Source organism: Ovis canadensis, chromosome 5, assembly GCF_042477335.2.
Source record: "Ovis canadensis isolate MfBH-ARS-UI-01 breed Bighorn chromosome 5, ARS-UI_OviCan_v2, whole genome shotgun sequence".
Classification (NCBI taxonomy): Eukaryota; Metazoa; Chordata; class Mammalia; order Artiodactyla; family Bovidae; genus Ovis; species Ovis canadensis.
Genome location: NC_091249.1, coordinates 79,691,021 through 79,707,212, shown reverse-complemented (window position 1 = coordinate 79,707,212; position 16,192 = coordinate 79,691,021). Strand labels below are relative to the sequence as shown.

The 16,192-nt window shown below is 45.6% G+C and overlaps 1 protein-coding gene across 2 annotated transcripts in view; it reads right to left on the bottom strand.

The window, feature by feature from the left end:
- Positions 1–13,417, bottom strand: part of SGCD (sarcoglycan delta) — a 1,056,171-nt gene extending 1,042,754 nt beyond the window's left edge. For both annotated transcript variants that reach the window (XM_069592487.1, XM_069592486.1), the window contains exon 1: positions 11,988–13,417. The gene's annotated coding sequence lies outside the window, so the exon portion shown is untranslated. The remainder of the gene's footprint in view (positions 1–11,987) is intronic.
- Positions 13,418–16,192: the final 2,775 nt, after the last annotated feature.

Sequence of the window (16,192 nt, the reverse complement as noted above, 5' to 3'; positions counted from 1 at the left end):
TGTGGGATCACTTTTTTTTTTTAATCTTCCCTGTGGGGCTCCTATAGTCCCAAATAGGGTACGCTTTTCTCTAAAGAGGAATGGTGGATGCTCTCGCTAGAAGACTAGGGAGGCTACCAACCTAGAACCACTTGGTCCCCTTCCTTCCAAGTCCTGATATTATTTGGGAGCCAGGTTCAGATTCCTTACCTTCTAGTTTACAACTGGCTTACTCAAGGCTGATGCTCAGAAACAGAGCTACGAGTATCACATGCAGAATAATTCTGGTCTTTCTTACTTGTTCTTTACTCAGTATTTGTCACTGGGGGTTCAGTTCAAGGTTTGTTGGGTACATGAAGGGCTAGAGATTTCCCTTGCTTGCTCCAAGCATAGTAAAACATTGAAATCTAGGTTTATACAAGATCTAGGTGCTTCATAGCCTTTGAAGTAGGCTATATCAAGTGATAGTATAAAATAATCATTTTTAGTTTATTGTTGCAAGAGTTCAGGGTGTGTAGTAACATCATATAAAACTGTCCATTTGTATGTTACATGGTGGTTCTCGGATGACACGTTGGAAATGTCACCCAATTATGTTGCTCCTAGCTAATCACTTCCTTCTCTGAATCCTAGTGGATTCACTGTCCATAACATCCAATTTAACTCTTAATTATGTGCAATAGTTTAACATTCTAAATCTGCTCTGGGTAAATATATGCCGTCTCCAGGTTTTCCCAGGACAGAGAGCATTGTCTTTACTTGTCTTTTATTCTCCCAAGACCCCAAGCACAAAAGGTTCTTGATAAAAAAAAAAAAAAATACTCAGTAATTTCACTGTGTAAAAAATTCATACAACTGAATTAAAAATAGAATTCTTGACAACAAGCCCAAAAGACCTACAATTAGAGATCTACTCTTTTCCAAAATAATCCATCCACTTATCACAAATAAAATCAACAATGAGAAATAATAAATACTTAATATCCTTCGTAAAACTACAATTTCAGCTGCTTTTGCAAAAAGGGAAGGAAGGGAAGAAATGGGCAGAGAAATGCTATCATCACTGCCTTAAAGGAAGATGAAACTCTTATTTTTGCATACAATAGATTACATTTCTTTCCATATGAATGTCTCTCACACACTGGCTTAAATAAGAAAGGGGACCAGAAGTATATTTCCTCCTTCAGGTTTCAAAATCAAAACAGGCCTAATGATAGAAGCACAATCCCTTAGTGAATAAAATTACAAAGAGCCTTGCTACTCAGGACCAATTTGTAATCAGAGCATCAAGCCATACTGTACAAAAATGTCAATTCTGGCGCAGCTCTGATGAGCTAAGATTGAACACACGGGCCAGTTTATCATATTATCCTGACTGCCCTCTTTTAAGACTGGCAGACACAATTTGAGTACAAAAAGGATTTCAGTGTGAGTGATCTTGCATCTGAAAAAGAACTCACCTGGACTATGTTTTTCATTACTATTTTTTTCTTAAGAGAAATAAACATACAGAAAGCATCCAGTATAAATATTTTCTCAAAATCAAGTGGTCCTTTATAACACTTTTCACTGTGATGCATACAAATAAAAAGCTAGGCATTAAGAGATACATTTTTTGTTTAAAAAGTGTCATTTGAAACAATACTGATACATTTCAAGCATTTTGATACAGCCGCTTTCTGTTTCTTTGAGCTATTGAGAGTAACACTGAGACAATCACACCAAAACCTTCATTAAGGATAGGGGAGGGTGGATTGGGGACAGGAGGAGAAGGGGACGACAGAGGGTGAGATGGCTGGATGGCATCACCGGCTCGATGGACATGAGTTTGAGTGAACTCCGGGAGTTGGTGATGGACAGAGAGGCCTGGCATGCTGTGATTCATGGGGTCGCAGAGAGTCAGACACGACTGAGCAACTGAACTGGAATTGGAACTGGAATCCTCTGTGCTGTTTAATTTCATTCTACTGCCATCCAAACAACTGATTTTAAAAAGGAAAAAACCTGCAATTTTGAGTATGAAGTAAAATTTTCTCCCCACTTTGGCTGGTATGGCATATCCCAGGTGATAACTTAAAACGCTTCATTCAGAAACTTCCTGCCTTCCAATCAGGATGGAGTTGCCTGTCTCGTCCATTATTTTTCACAAACCAAACTAGTGAGTTCACTTTCTAATTAGTTCATTTGTTCAAGTGTATGTTCCTTCATTGAACACCTGTTTCCCGGGTACATTTTTATGCTTCCTTCAAACTCACTAGGGTAATAGGCAGGAGAGTTATGCTGAAAAATCCTGGACTTTGTAAAGTAAAATCTGTTATCTCATACCTTGGAAATAGTCACACAGCCTTCGTTAAACCTTCTATAGAAACCTAGCTGAGGCAGGTTAGATGGAATATTTTATTTCTGTTACACACCTGTACATTAGGAATCCACATGTGCCACTGCAGCCCTCTGCTTCAAGCACCCCTTGCTTCCCTGCTGGTTCTTGACTGTGACACTCACAGTCCCACTCCAGGGCCTTTGCACATGCTCTCCTTTTTTGCAGGGAGTGATCTCATAGCAGATGCCTCCTGGACAGCATGTGGCTTAAGTCTCAGTAATACACAATTGCTTATCATTCTCGAACTGTTTGGAGTAAATAAATGATGGCTCCAGATTCTTCAGGAATAAAAGCAATGTCTTCACTACCCCTATCTTCCCAGGATCCCAAGGACAATACTGCTATTGCTAAGTCACTTCAAGTCATGTCCAACTCTGTGCAACCCCATAGACGGCAGCCCGCCAGGCTCCCCCATCCCTGGGATTCTCCAGGCAAGAACACTGGAGCGGGTTGCCATTTCCTTCTCCAATGCATGAAAGTGAAAAGTGAAAGGGAAGTTGCTCAGTCATGTCCAACTCTTAGCAACCCCATGGATTGCAACCTACCAGGCTCCTCCGCCCATGGGATTTTCCAGGCATGAGTACTGGAGTGGGGTGCCATTACCTTCTCTGCCAAGGACAATAGGTCTTCAACAAATAACTGCTGGTAGTTGTACAAAAAGCCCCACATGTCCTTCCCTCCTCTCCCCATTCTCCCACACTCTCTCTCACTCACTCACACACACTCACGCATGAGGCAGGTTAGCTCCACAGTTACTCAATCACTACAACTGACTACAGCTAAATCCCAGTAGCTCAATATAAATTTATGTTAACTATCACTATGATATACGATTTAAATTAAAATAAAAAGGGTATAGCATACATGTTATATATGTGAAAGAGAAAAAACACGTGCTTTTTGTTCCTACATACAGCAAAGAAAAACCAGAAGACTCTGGACACACGCTTGTACTGGGAAAGGAGGAACTGGGTTAAGGGAGGAACGGACGCTTATTTCTTACCAATTTGTAGAGTTTAGATTTTTACTACTCATATGCAGTGTTAAAAAGTTAAAATTCACCATTTAAAAAAATTCTGCCCCCATCCCAGCAATCATCAGAGTTTCTAGAATAGGGGTCTTTGCACATGAAGCATGGGAAAACCAGACTTTCACTGGTGCTTGCACTAATGCCTTTAAATGTAAGAGTAATGCCCTCTGGGTTGTGAAGGGGAAGCAGCCTAGAGAGAAACATGTATAGGAATAAAAGACACCCAAGTTTGCATCAATGCTTCTTCCATCCTCCAGGATCTTATCCCCAGGCATTTGGTCAAAAAGTCTGTAAAGGTTCACAGAAGAGAGCCACAGGCCCCTCATCACTGATCCTGCCCCTCCATAAAGCCTTTCAACTACAAATAGTGTTAGTCACTTAGTCATGTCTGACCCTTTGATATGCTATGGACAGGAGCCTGCCAGGCTCCTCTGTCCATGGAATTCTCCAGGCAAGAATACTGGAGTGGGTAGCCATTCCCCTAGGTCCTTAATAAACACAAACATTAGCAGCATCAAGAGAAGCAGTAACTGCTGTGCTGGTGGTCCTTAACACTTGTCAAAATGGTTCCATAATATGAGAAGTATGGGGTGGAATGTTAGGTCTATACAGCTAAAGCAACTAACTGATATCTACATAGGAAGTTTTGCATTTTAATAGAAGACCATGGAAAATCCCGAACTATTTCAAGTAGAGGAACTGCAAGCACCCAGACGGGCTAGAGAAGGGAGCAATTCATTCTGGTACTGAAGCTATAAGAAGAGGTGCCTCTCCCCTGCACCCAGCCATTGGACGGCAAATCAAACACAGCACATTGCTGCCCTGCAAACAGGTTCATCAGTAACATCTTTCTAGATCCCGTACCCATGCATTAATACACAATATTTGTTTTTCTTTTTTCTGGCTTACTTTACTCATATGTAAGATACATAGCAAGAAGAGATGTGCTGTGTGACTCAGGGAACTCAATCCCATGCTTTGTATCAACCTAGAGGTGTAGGATGGGGTGGGAGAGGAGTTCAGGAGGTGGGGAACATATGTATTTCTGTGGCTGATTCATGTTGATGTACGACAGAAATCAACACAATATTGTAAATCAATTATCCCCCAACAAAAAAAACACAAAATACAGCACCAATAATCTCAGAATGACTACAGTTGAGGGGCAAAGAGAATTCTTAACTGTGCCTTCTCTCCTTGAATAATCAAAGTCTTGTTACTTTGGGTTGACTTGGCAAGCCTTTTGGGAGTCAGGGAAGGTGCTGTGTTGAGCTATTTCTACTGCCTTGTCAGCACTAATTATAATGTTTCCAAAGGATCATCCACAATACATCGCACCAATGATCTGTGTCTTAACTGTCTCCATAATATTGGCACCATGTGACAAAGATCTGTGTGTTAACAACGTCAGAGTACACTGCACACATTTCTGTGTCTGAGGATATATTTAGGCTGGTCTATTTAGTCAGACTCCAAGGCACCCCAGAAGTAGAGAGAAGGGTCCTAAGGTGACTGTGTCCATCTTTTAAAAAATGAAAGCACTAAAAAGAAGGGAAGAGTGATCTGAAACTGTGTCAGGAGCTTGGCAATGAACTTCCATACATCTTCCATGTCTCCTTGAAATATCACCCTCGATGACATCAAAGGAAGATCCCTGTCAGGTCATATTTCCTCATTTGGAAGGCAGACTGGGAATTCCAGAAATCCACAAGGCTTTACCAACGTAGAACCTGCCAGGATGCTCTTCCACAAACATCTCTGACACTTGGGATTTGCCCTGGCAGCAAATCATTTAGTCCCGCTTTCCTCCTTCTCAGTATGAGCTTTATCTTGAAATCTTGCAAAGTTCAGGCTATATACATGCAGAAGGCCTGCAAGCATGCCTTCAAAGCAAACAAGTGGCTCACCACTGATGTGTTCATCACTCTCGGCTGTGCATTAAGATCCCTGGGCAATATAGGTACTACTATTATATAAAATAGACACCTGATAAGGACCTACTGTATAGCACAAGCAACTTGACTCAATACTCGATAATAGCTTTTATGAAAAAGAAGCTAAAAAAGAGTGAATACATTGATAACTGATTCACTTCACTATACACCTGAAACTAACATAATATTGTAAATCAACTATACTCTAATTAAAAAAGGAAAAAAACAGTCCTGAGCAAGCAGCCAACACCTCTGGGTCTCACGTTGCCTCTGGCACTAACTCGCTGGGTAACTTCAGGCAAACCTCTTTCCTTCTCTGAATCTCAGTTTTCTTGTCTCTTGTACAAGCTGGTAGAACTAGATTATCTCTAACCTTGGTTCTAACTCCAGGAGCCTATTAATTTTTAAAACATTTAGGCTGAGGAACAAAAGTGCCTTTCTGAGAAACTAATTAAATGTACAGATAAAATCACATTAACTTATAAATCAGAATGTCCCTTCTAATTACATCGTAAGCAACATCAGGATGGAACTTGCCCAAAGCTACCAAGGTAGTTAATCAACAACTACTGATACTGTAACATTCCTCTTCCATCTAAAGAACTTAAAGCCTCTGGGGACACATTATATAGCAAGGTTTTCAATTCCAACATTTGGATGTTATCCTTTTAGAATTTAAGGACAATGGCCACTTTTTCTGGGACATCCAGAATTAGCTCAAAGTTTCAATTAGATGTTCAAAAATATTTTGTAAGTTTTCTATATGTCACATACTATCCTAGGCACTGTGGATATAACTTCAATTAAGACCATGTCCGTGATCTCAAGAAACATTTACAGACTGAGGATATAAAGAAGCAAATGGGTACATATTACAATGTAAGTGAAGGAACATATTATGAAGACATTTAATTCAGCCCTTGAAGAGTCAGCTTCCCTGGTGGCTTAGCCAGTAAAGAATCCGCCTGCAATGCACAAGACCCGGGTTCAATCTCTGGGTCAGGAATATCCCTTGGAGGAGAGGATGGCAACCCACTCCAGCATTCCTGCCTGGAGAATTCTGTAGACAGAGGAGTCTGGCAGGCTACAGTCCTATAGGGTGGCAAAGAGTTGGACATGACTAAGCAACTAACACTTGAAGAGTCAAGTGGAGATTTTCCCAAACAGAATCTACAGTGAGACTTTTAAAACAGGTAGAAGTTATTCAAGCAGAAGGGGATGGATACATGAAAACTCTTCCAAACTGCTGGGAAATCAAAAGCAAATATTTGGAGGAGATTTAACCACCTAAAATGTATCCCCCCAAATTCAAAAGATCCTCACTAAAATAGCTCTGACACTCTACTACTGGGTTTAATTAAAATACAAACCAGAGTATGCTTCATATGCAATACTCTGTCTTAATGTTTAAGGAAAGAACAGTGACTCATATCAATGTAGCAGTAAGTCAGAAGAATTTAAAAGGACAGATCTGGGTCACAAGTTGGGGTGTAGCACTTAAGATCTGGGTGACCTGGGCAAGTTGCTTAACTGGTGTGATATTAGTTTTATCCTCGATTTAATGGAACCTGGCACGTGATTTCTGTTTAGTAAATACTAGGTAACAAATGAGTCGTTACCACGTGCCAGACACTGGGCTCAGCACTTCAATCACTGACCAAGATAAGTCATAGCAGCATACATAGAAAGGACATCTTTTTATCATCATCAACGTCCAGATAAAAAATGGAGACACGGGCAAGTTCAATAACCAGACTAAGGTTATAACAACCAACAAGATGTAGGCCTTAACCTCTAGTGGTCTGCATTCAAAGCCCAAGTCTTAACCATTCAGCGTTTCTTTCCACCTTGTACTTCTACCAGCCATGCAGAAAAGCAGCTTTGCCCTCTGAAGTAGTCAAAATATTCCTAGATTATTGAAGATGGAGACACTGTGAGTGTAAGACTGTAAGTTCTCCTCATTTTGCAATCCCATTCACAAACAGCTGTGGTTATTTACAACACATGTATCACACAGCTGCCTATCAGTTCTACCTCAGCTCAATTACCATCCTTGAATAAGAGGTCAGGGTTAAAAGCAACAGATTCAGAAAATAAATTTGGACCGGGGAAGATGACAAAACAGTTTGCTGGACAAGATGTCTGGCACCTTTGGCCACTTTTCAATGAAACAGAAGGGAAAAGATGTTGAGGTTACCGAGAAAACAATTTAAGTGTGCTAGAAAGAGCGTGGGTGTGATGGCAACTTGTTACCTGCAAAAGGAGGCACTGACATATCCCAGAGGAGTCAAAAGCATGATAATAAAGGGGAGGAAAGCGGTTTTTCTTATCCCACAGCTAGATCCACTAAACTGGGATACAGGGCTTGACACTCTGACACAGCAGCACATTGGCCTGGCTCACCGTGTCATTCTGTGTCAAGCATTACTAAAAATACTGACACTGATGCACTGAAGCAGCATTTGATGCTTCCTTAAACACTTCCAACTTGGCACAGGAAAAACCAAATCTAACAAACATCACTGTGATGGCTACACCCCTCAAAGAGCTCTCAAAGTTGCCTCTAGGATGACCAGCTTGTTTCCCTACCCATGGTACGTCAGCGTGGCCTGCAACAGGCAGAGAGTATACTACTTTGTGTGTGTTTTGCTAGAAGCAGGAGGGGCTTGGCGTTCTCCTCTCGAAGCTGTTTGAAAGGGATCCACGGCGTCAGATGCCAAGGGCTAGAGAATAACTGGGGCAAACGGTACTAGGCGGATGCAGAGTTGAGGCAGGGACTAAAAATACAGATTTCTGGGCTCTCTTCCCAAAGGTTTTGATTCAGTAAGCCTCCAGTAGGGTCTGGGCACTTGCATTTTGATTGAATGTTCATTTGACCTCAAGGATCAGCCAAACACGAGAACCACTGGTGTAGTGAGTGCCGAGAAGGCTGGACTGAGACTCGAGATATCAGGGCAGGTCCCAGTTCTGACATCTACTGATTGTAGGGTCTCTGGCAAGTCTCTTTACAGTACTTAAACTGCTTCTCAATTTCCTCAATTGATAAGGTGGGGAGAGAGAGTGCCTGGGAAAGATCTCTGAGATCTTTGATTCCATCAGTCTAGAATGGAGTAAGTACTAGCAGACAGCACAGGACGTCATTAGGACCTTGAACCCTGGTTCAGTTCACTCAGTCATGTCCGACTCTTTGAAACCCCATGAATCGCAGCACGCCAGGCCTCCCTGTCCATCATCAACTCCCAGAGCTCACTCAAACTCACGTTCATTGAGTCGGTGATGCCATCCAGCTATCTCATCCTCTGTCGTCCCCTTCTCCTCCTGCCCCCAATCCCTCCCAGCATCAGGGTCTTGAACCCTGGAGTCTACCAAATCCAGGTCACATTTCCTCACTGCTGCTTCCCAGTTGCTGGGTCACAGACAACTTACAGGGACAAGTAATAATTTCTTTAAGTCTCAGTTTCCTGAACTATAAAATGCTGACAACGGTAACAAAGTCTATGGCACAGATTTTTCTGAGTTTTAAGTACACAGTGCACAGACTGTCCAGGACAGGGTCCCGCCGAGTGTCCGACACCTGTTGGTTGTGAACACCCTGACAAGGTCAACCAGAAGAGCTGTCTGCTGTCCCCTGGAGCTACTGTGATTAATGAGGTTCAGGGCAAGGTAACCCTGGCTGAGCAATCCTTAGGCTTGTCTTTTATCAAGAGAAACTCACAAGAAAAAAGCTTCTCGGGGTGGGGGGGCAGATACCAGAGTGAGGCATTAAACTGTGTCTCTTAAGAGGAAACATGGGGACAAATTAGAGAAGGGTGTTATTCCACCTATAGTATGTTTATCAAAGTGTGATTCAGGGACACCCTGCTTTAGAATCCACAGGGCACTCATTAAATTAGCACATTCCTGGCCATATTGGCTCGAGCCCCATGGGGCAGCGCGTCCAGTACTGTGCTTTTCTCAGAAGCTACCAAGAGACTCTCCCTTAAACCGGGTTTAGAGAATCAGTGGCAAATGCTCTCATGATACAGCCCCCTGCCCCTCAATTCTCCAGCCCTGTGTTTACCCAGGGGGGAAAAAAAAAAAACTGAAGGCAAATGAACTTGTGCGTCTGCGTGTTTACCAAAAATCTGGACTTCTTATCCTCGTGTCATCTCCAATGCAGCTGGGTTCCAAGCGGGTGTCCAATTTCGCATAATGCAGGACTCCCCAGAGGAACACTCATGCACCCAGGGCTGGCTACTTAAGGATGTGGATTATGCCAACATCCTTGGAATGGCAGTGTGGTTTCTAAAACTTCAATACAAAAGCAAGTGCCTCCTGCTTCCTCTGCCTCCTCTATTCTCCACCCTTCCTCTCCACCCCACCTGGCTTCTTTACCTGGTTCCCATTCCTGTCTCCTTAGGCCTTCTTTGCTTACGTTCTTTTCTTTGGATATCTTTTCCTTCTTTTTCCTTATTCCCACTTTTCTCACTCCTCACTCTTCTTAAGCTTTGCCCTATCTACCCTGTATCTTCCTTCTCTCTTTCCCTCTCTCATTTTGCCTCTGTCTGTCTCTCTCCGATTCCTCCCTTGTTCTGCCTCTGTGTGTCTCTCTGCCTCTTCCTTTTCCTGCTTCTTGGTTTCTGTACATCTATCCATGTATCTCTCTTTCCAGCCTCTGTTATACACAACACCTTGCTGTCCAATCTTCTTCTTGATGTCCCAGCTCCTGGCTCCCCTCCTAATAAGAAACCTCCAGGAGTCAGGTTTCTGGGCAGCCACGCAGGCTGGCCCTGTGAAATCAGCCAGCGCCCTCTACAAATCAAGGGGCTCACTCTACTTAAAAACCCTTGACAATTTGCTGCCAGAGTCCCAGAGTGAGGAGTGAGGAGGATAACTCCTTGGAAGGGGCACTAAATGGGGGCTGGAAAGATGCAGTAGCAATTACAGAGCGGCAACAGCAAGGCTACACTGCTGTAGTACCTAGAGCCTCCCCTGAAGGAGAAACTGCTGGACCAAGCACAAGCAGTGGAGGGTTCTTTTTGCATTTTGAGTGTCCGTCACTTTATTTCCGTAGAACAAACAGCTCGCTGGCAGGCATCAGAGTGGCGGTGCCAAGGGGGTGTTGGGAAAGCTTTAGCATTTCAAAATCTCCATTAATCTCCTTAAAACCAATCAACCTCCTCCAAACACAAAATCTGAGTGAAAAGTGAGTGTCTCCTATGCATGGTGCCTCCAGACAACTTGTCTCCCCGCACACCTCTTCCCCAGGGTCTCTCTCTTCTTCCAACCTGACACCCATCTTTAAGTATCTCCTTTACAGAGAGGCTTCTGCCAGGAGCAAAGATAACTGTCCCCAATCTACCGATGAACAAACTGAGGGAGGAAGCCACACAGCTGACAAGGCAAGATGCCACTTTGGAGTGCCACTGCCTTCAAGTTCACATTACTGGAAGGATGGTGCATTCAAAAGAAACTTTTTCAAAGCGCTGCCCCGCCCTCTGTCATTGTGCATCTCCGTGGGTGGGGGATACACGGCCTCTATTCTCTTTCAGTCCAGCTCTCAGACTACTTGTCCTCACACTGACCCACGCACACCACCTGTCCACACCCTTCCCAGGCACTCCAACCCAATACTTCCATCTGAGTCTTAGGATAAATGTGCAGCAGAGAGGTAAAGAAGAATAAACTCGTGCCTTGCCCGGGTGTTTCTGCAACAACCCCCTCCCCTTCGGGGAACATAGAGGAGCAAAACGCTGAGGTCTGGCTCGTTGCCCAGCCTAGGGAACTAGAATACCCGCCACAGGGGCCACGAAGAAGGCCGGGCTGGCATCTGAGGACCAGCCAAGTCCGCGTCGCCCCAGCTGAATGCCCCCTCAGTTGCCTGCAAGTTGAAACCGCAGTCAGGCACACAATGAGGCCGCTGTTTTCCGACAGGAGGCATTTGGATGCCTCACACACTCACCCCAAATCGGGCCTGAGAGCAGAGAGCTCATTTCTTTACCCATGTTCAGATGCCCCCCTCCCCCAGAAGTAGCAGCCTCGGCCCTGTGGAGGGAGCGGTTCCCCTCCTCCGCGCCCGGCTCCAGGAAGCCCGCGCAGGCCACCTGTTGGACTCTGTCCGGCTGCCCCAGATCTTGCGCCCCCAAACCTGAACCGCGGAGCGGGGCACCCAGGGTACCCTACCCGTCAGTGAGAGACAAATTTCACTCGCGCCTTTTCCTGTGGCTTCGTTTCCCACTCCCAATCACCCACATACACAGTTCCTTGTATCCCAGCTGTTGCTTATAATGAAGCACGCTTAGATCTCCCCTAGGGGCGCGGGCTGCCCTGGGTCTCTGAGAGCACCCAGGTGGCTGCAGATCTCTAAGCGCATACGCTGGGTGCCTGCTTAATGCGCGGGCGGCTGAAAAGCCACAAATGGCAAATTGATTGGGGAACAGTCAGGGGACTGCTCTAGGGAGCCCCCTTTCTCCTCGGGAAGCGGAAGAGGTCTCCCTCCTAGGTTTAGAAATGAAGGCATTCGGGGAAGCCCCAAAGGCAATAGGATTGGAAAACCACTGTTGCGTTCCGCTGCCAAATCCCAGGATAGGTGCAGGGAGACTCAACTTTCTCCAGTCTCCCTGCCTTGCCTGCAAGCAATTACCTACGGGGAAAGGGAGCCGCCTGGACCGACCCGGCTACTCACCCCTGGGTATGGACGCTGCCCCGCAGGAGACCCCAGCAGACCCGCGCGCGCGCGCGCGGAATCCACGAAACGCCTTGGTGTCTCGCTCCTCTCTCGGGCCACGCGGCGAAGGCTACGCGCTCCAAGCGGGGCAGCCGAGGGCGGTGAATCCCATGAGTGGCGAGTTGGCAGAGGGCGCGCCGCCCGGCTGGGGGCGCATCGCTCCCAGGGCTGGGGCAGGCTGCGGCGGGGAGAGGGGCTCCCGGGGAAGTTGGCGACGCTGGGGGCTGACTTCGGACTTCGCGCTCGCTTCAGCTCGGGCGGCCGGGCGCGTCCTCCGGGATAAACAGGGACTTGCCGGCGGAATGAGGGCCGGCTGCGGGAAACCTCCGCTGGCCGCCGCCTAGAAAGAGTGCAGCGGCGTCGCGCCGCCTGGAACCCCTAGCAGCGCCTGGAGCAGAGAGCGAGCGAGAGCGCCCGGCTGCCTCCTCCCGGCTGCGGGCGCCCCTTGCTCAGAGCCCGGCTCGCCCCAGCCTGCCGCGCCCCTCCTCCTGTCCGTGTCCTCCCCTCCGCGGCTTCACCGGCTCGCGGGGCTGGGCTCCGGCCAGAGGCAGAGCGGAAGGCGGCCGCAGAGCAGGCAGCATGGAGGGTAATCTCGCCGGCTGGGGCTCGGGCTTGGGCTCCGGCAGCGGCAGCAGCGGCCGCCGCCTCCCGCGCGCCCACGTGCCGGAGCCCCGGTGTGCGCGCTCCGGCCGCGGGGCTGGAGGGAGGGAGCGAGGGCGAGCCTGCGTGGGGGTGGCGAGGAGAGCCTGCACACCGAGGGGAAGCCGCTGAGAGGCTCGGGAGGGCACGGGGCTCCTCGTCTGCAGCTCCAGGAAGACTAGTGTGCAAGGCTTCCCCAGCTCCCCCCTCCCTTTGCAAAGCGGAGGGAGCCTGCCGGGGGCGGGGGCGCTCCACTGCACAGGATCCGCCGCGAGTAGCGGCTGGAGGAGGCTCCGTGTCTCCGCCAAAGGGACAGGTTCCAAGTATCCTTGAACACCGTCACGTCTCCCCCCGCGGAGAATGGGTTTCAGAAACCCCGGGTGAGAGATCTGCCTGTTTCGGCTTGCCCCACCTTCCCCCCAGAGTAAGGACTTTCCCGTTAACCCACAGATTCCAAGGTACTCCTCCTTCCAGGGAGAGAGGAGTTGTCTTGCAAGATGGGCCTCACAACCTCCAATCAATTGACCGATATTGAATGAGGCTCACTTTGAGCGATGCCGGGCCATGTCCTGGATCATGGGGCCCTCCGTGGTTGGAAGTTGCGTTGTCCTCTCTGCTCTGAGGACCCTTCCATAGGCCCTTCCTGGGCCTCATTGCTCCCACAGTTAAATGAGGTTCCTTCCTAATGGGATTAAGAAAGACAAACTTGTGTGAGAATTTTAAATACTTTAAAACATGAGTAATGGTTCAATACTAAACGAGAAGTATGATTAAATTAAGAAAAATTATCACCAAAAAAAAAACCCCACAAAATGCGCATGTCACTGGGCACACACACAGTGACTGAGAGTTCTTAGGCTCCAATCTGCTCGTTATCTTGATGGGGAAATGGAGGCTCGGAGAAGACACGTGGACGGTCCAAGGTCACACAGTCCAATGGTAAGACACTTCCGGTTTTGGTCTCTTACTGCCAAACCTAGGTTTTGTCTGCCACGTACCAGTACACGAATTATGTTCAGCCTTGTGCTGAGACATAGCAAAAAGAAAGAGAGATTAATTCCCTTTGAGGTTTCTCAAAAAAGGGGGAAAAAAAAAAAAGGCTTCATGAAAGAAGTGGAATTTAAGCTAACTTCGAAGGAGTAGACAGAATTCAAATATCTGGAAAAGCCAGATCCTTCAAGGGGAGAAAGAGAGGTCACTAAAAGATGAAGACGGTCATGTTACAGCAGCAGCAAACAAGTTTGGCAGGAGCAGAGTGCTTGCCTAGGCGATGGGGAACCACGAAGGGTTTTTAGCAGTAAAGGAAAATAATGAAAGCTTCGTTTTAGGATGATCAATATGTCCCTGTACAGGATGGATTAGAAGGGGAAGAGATGAAGGAGAGGGGAAAGAAGAAAGAAAAGAAATTGCCAGCGGAGAAAACCATTAGGAGGTCAAGACAGCTATCAGGTGCAGGTGATGGAAGCTGGATGAAATGTAATGGCAGGTAAAGGTGAAACAAATGAAACTCTCTATCCTTGCTCTTAAAAGCTTGTTTCATAGCAAGTACTCTGCCATTAATTGCAGGGGACACTGTATGGAAAGGCACATGTGCTTGAGAAATAATTGAAAACTGGGGCTAACCCTCAGAGACAACAGCAGAGCTTTTCACAATAACTGATCTGAAGCTTATCTGGGCCTTTGGTTTCAACATTAAGCAACTGGGAGCAGCTCAGCAACAGACTTTGGAGAAGAATGACTAAAGATTTCTATCAATTCAGCAAAAGCAAAAACCAGAAAGAGAAGGGAAAATCTTGTTTTCTTTTATCCCTTGGATGCTCTTAAAGTCACAAATGATGGCTTCAGGGGTTTCCTCAGGTTCTTCCACTGGAAATAGTCTTTCTGACACTCTAATTGTCTTATGTGGACCAGCAGCAACAGTATTACCAGGGAGCTTGCCAGAAAGAGAATCTGAGGCCGCATCATACACCAACTGAATCAGAACCTTCATCTTAACAACATTTCTAGGTGATTTATGTGCACATTAAGTTTGAGAAGCATTTCTCTATCTGGTCAAGTCTTTACGGTTCTTCAAACTTTTGAGTATAGCATATAGTAAAAACAAGACAAACAAAAAGAAAATTTACATATTACACCATGACTATACACACACCCACACACACACACATACACTTACTTACAAGTTAAATAAAAGTTTCACAAAACTAACATGTGATTCACTTCTGTATTTCCTATTTAATTTATATTTTTTAAAAATGATTAAGATTTACTGATTAATTCCATGATCTCGTAATCAACTGCAATATGAGGTATGCAATACATTGAGCTGTATTTATTCTTTTTCCCTTGAGTTTTGGTTGTATGTTTGTGTATCTTACCTCTTCCACTAGTTTGTGAGTTGAACTTGGAGGGCAAGGTTCAGATATTTTTTATCACTGAAATATAGGTCAGAGGTTATCAGAAGGTTTCCTATGTAATAGCAACTCAGTTAATATTCAAGAAGTAAATCCATCAATGAATGTATGAATGGATGGCTGCCAGGGGTTGGGGGCAGTCTGAGGGAAGAAAGGGGAGAAGCTTGGAATGTAGGAAAGGATTAAGCCAAGAAAATATTTATCCAAATCTCCAATTCCCTGAAGCAATATCAATGGACTATGAGCAGAAAAAGTCATTTATAGAACAACCATGCATTCAGATGTTCCACTAGCAGCCAGAATCTTATTTTCCAATAGAGCTCACCTTTATCGCTTCACAAAATTCCAAACCTTGCTTGGTAATGGCAGAAAGCAGCTGAATAACTAATGTAGATTATTAGAAAAGGATAAGAAATGGAGAAGTGGCAAAGCCCAGTGAGTTCAAATCTGACACACAAAAAGGAAGCTGCTCAGAATCTTGTCATCCTGGGACCCAGGCCACTGACTAAGGGGAGGAAAGAACTTGGATTGAGGTAGGTTTTGTCTGACTACATGGGATCCTTGGCAATTATATCTTTCCAAAATTCAAAAAATAATTTTTTTGGAGGTAGCAATTTCCTTGCCACAGGATATATATCACAGAAAATGGAAAAGTACTTATTGTTCACCTATCAAAGAACTTTAGAATGGAGAATATTATGACTTATTTGAGATAAATAAAACCATAACCTAAAATGTGATTATTTGAGTCAGAGTATTTCATACTGTGAAGAGATCAAATGTCTACCAGTTCAACTTCTCATTTTATGAAAATCATCATAGATTCCCTTATCACAGGGTATACCAGAAAGCTATAGATGCAGGATTTGATCTCAGGCTTTCAAACTCAGTCACCATGACTGCCTGTTATACTTTACGTCAAAATGCTACAGACTACACAGTTAGGAAACTTCCTTGGTGGCTCAGACGGTAAAGTGTCTGCCTACAATGCGGGAAGCCTGGGTTCAATCCCTGGGTTGGGAAGATCCTCTGAAGAAGGAAATGACAACCCACTCCAGTACCCTTGCCTGGAAAATCTCATGGACAGAGGAGCCTGGTAGGCTACAGTCC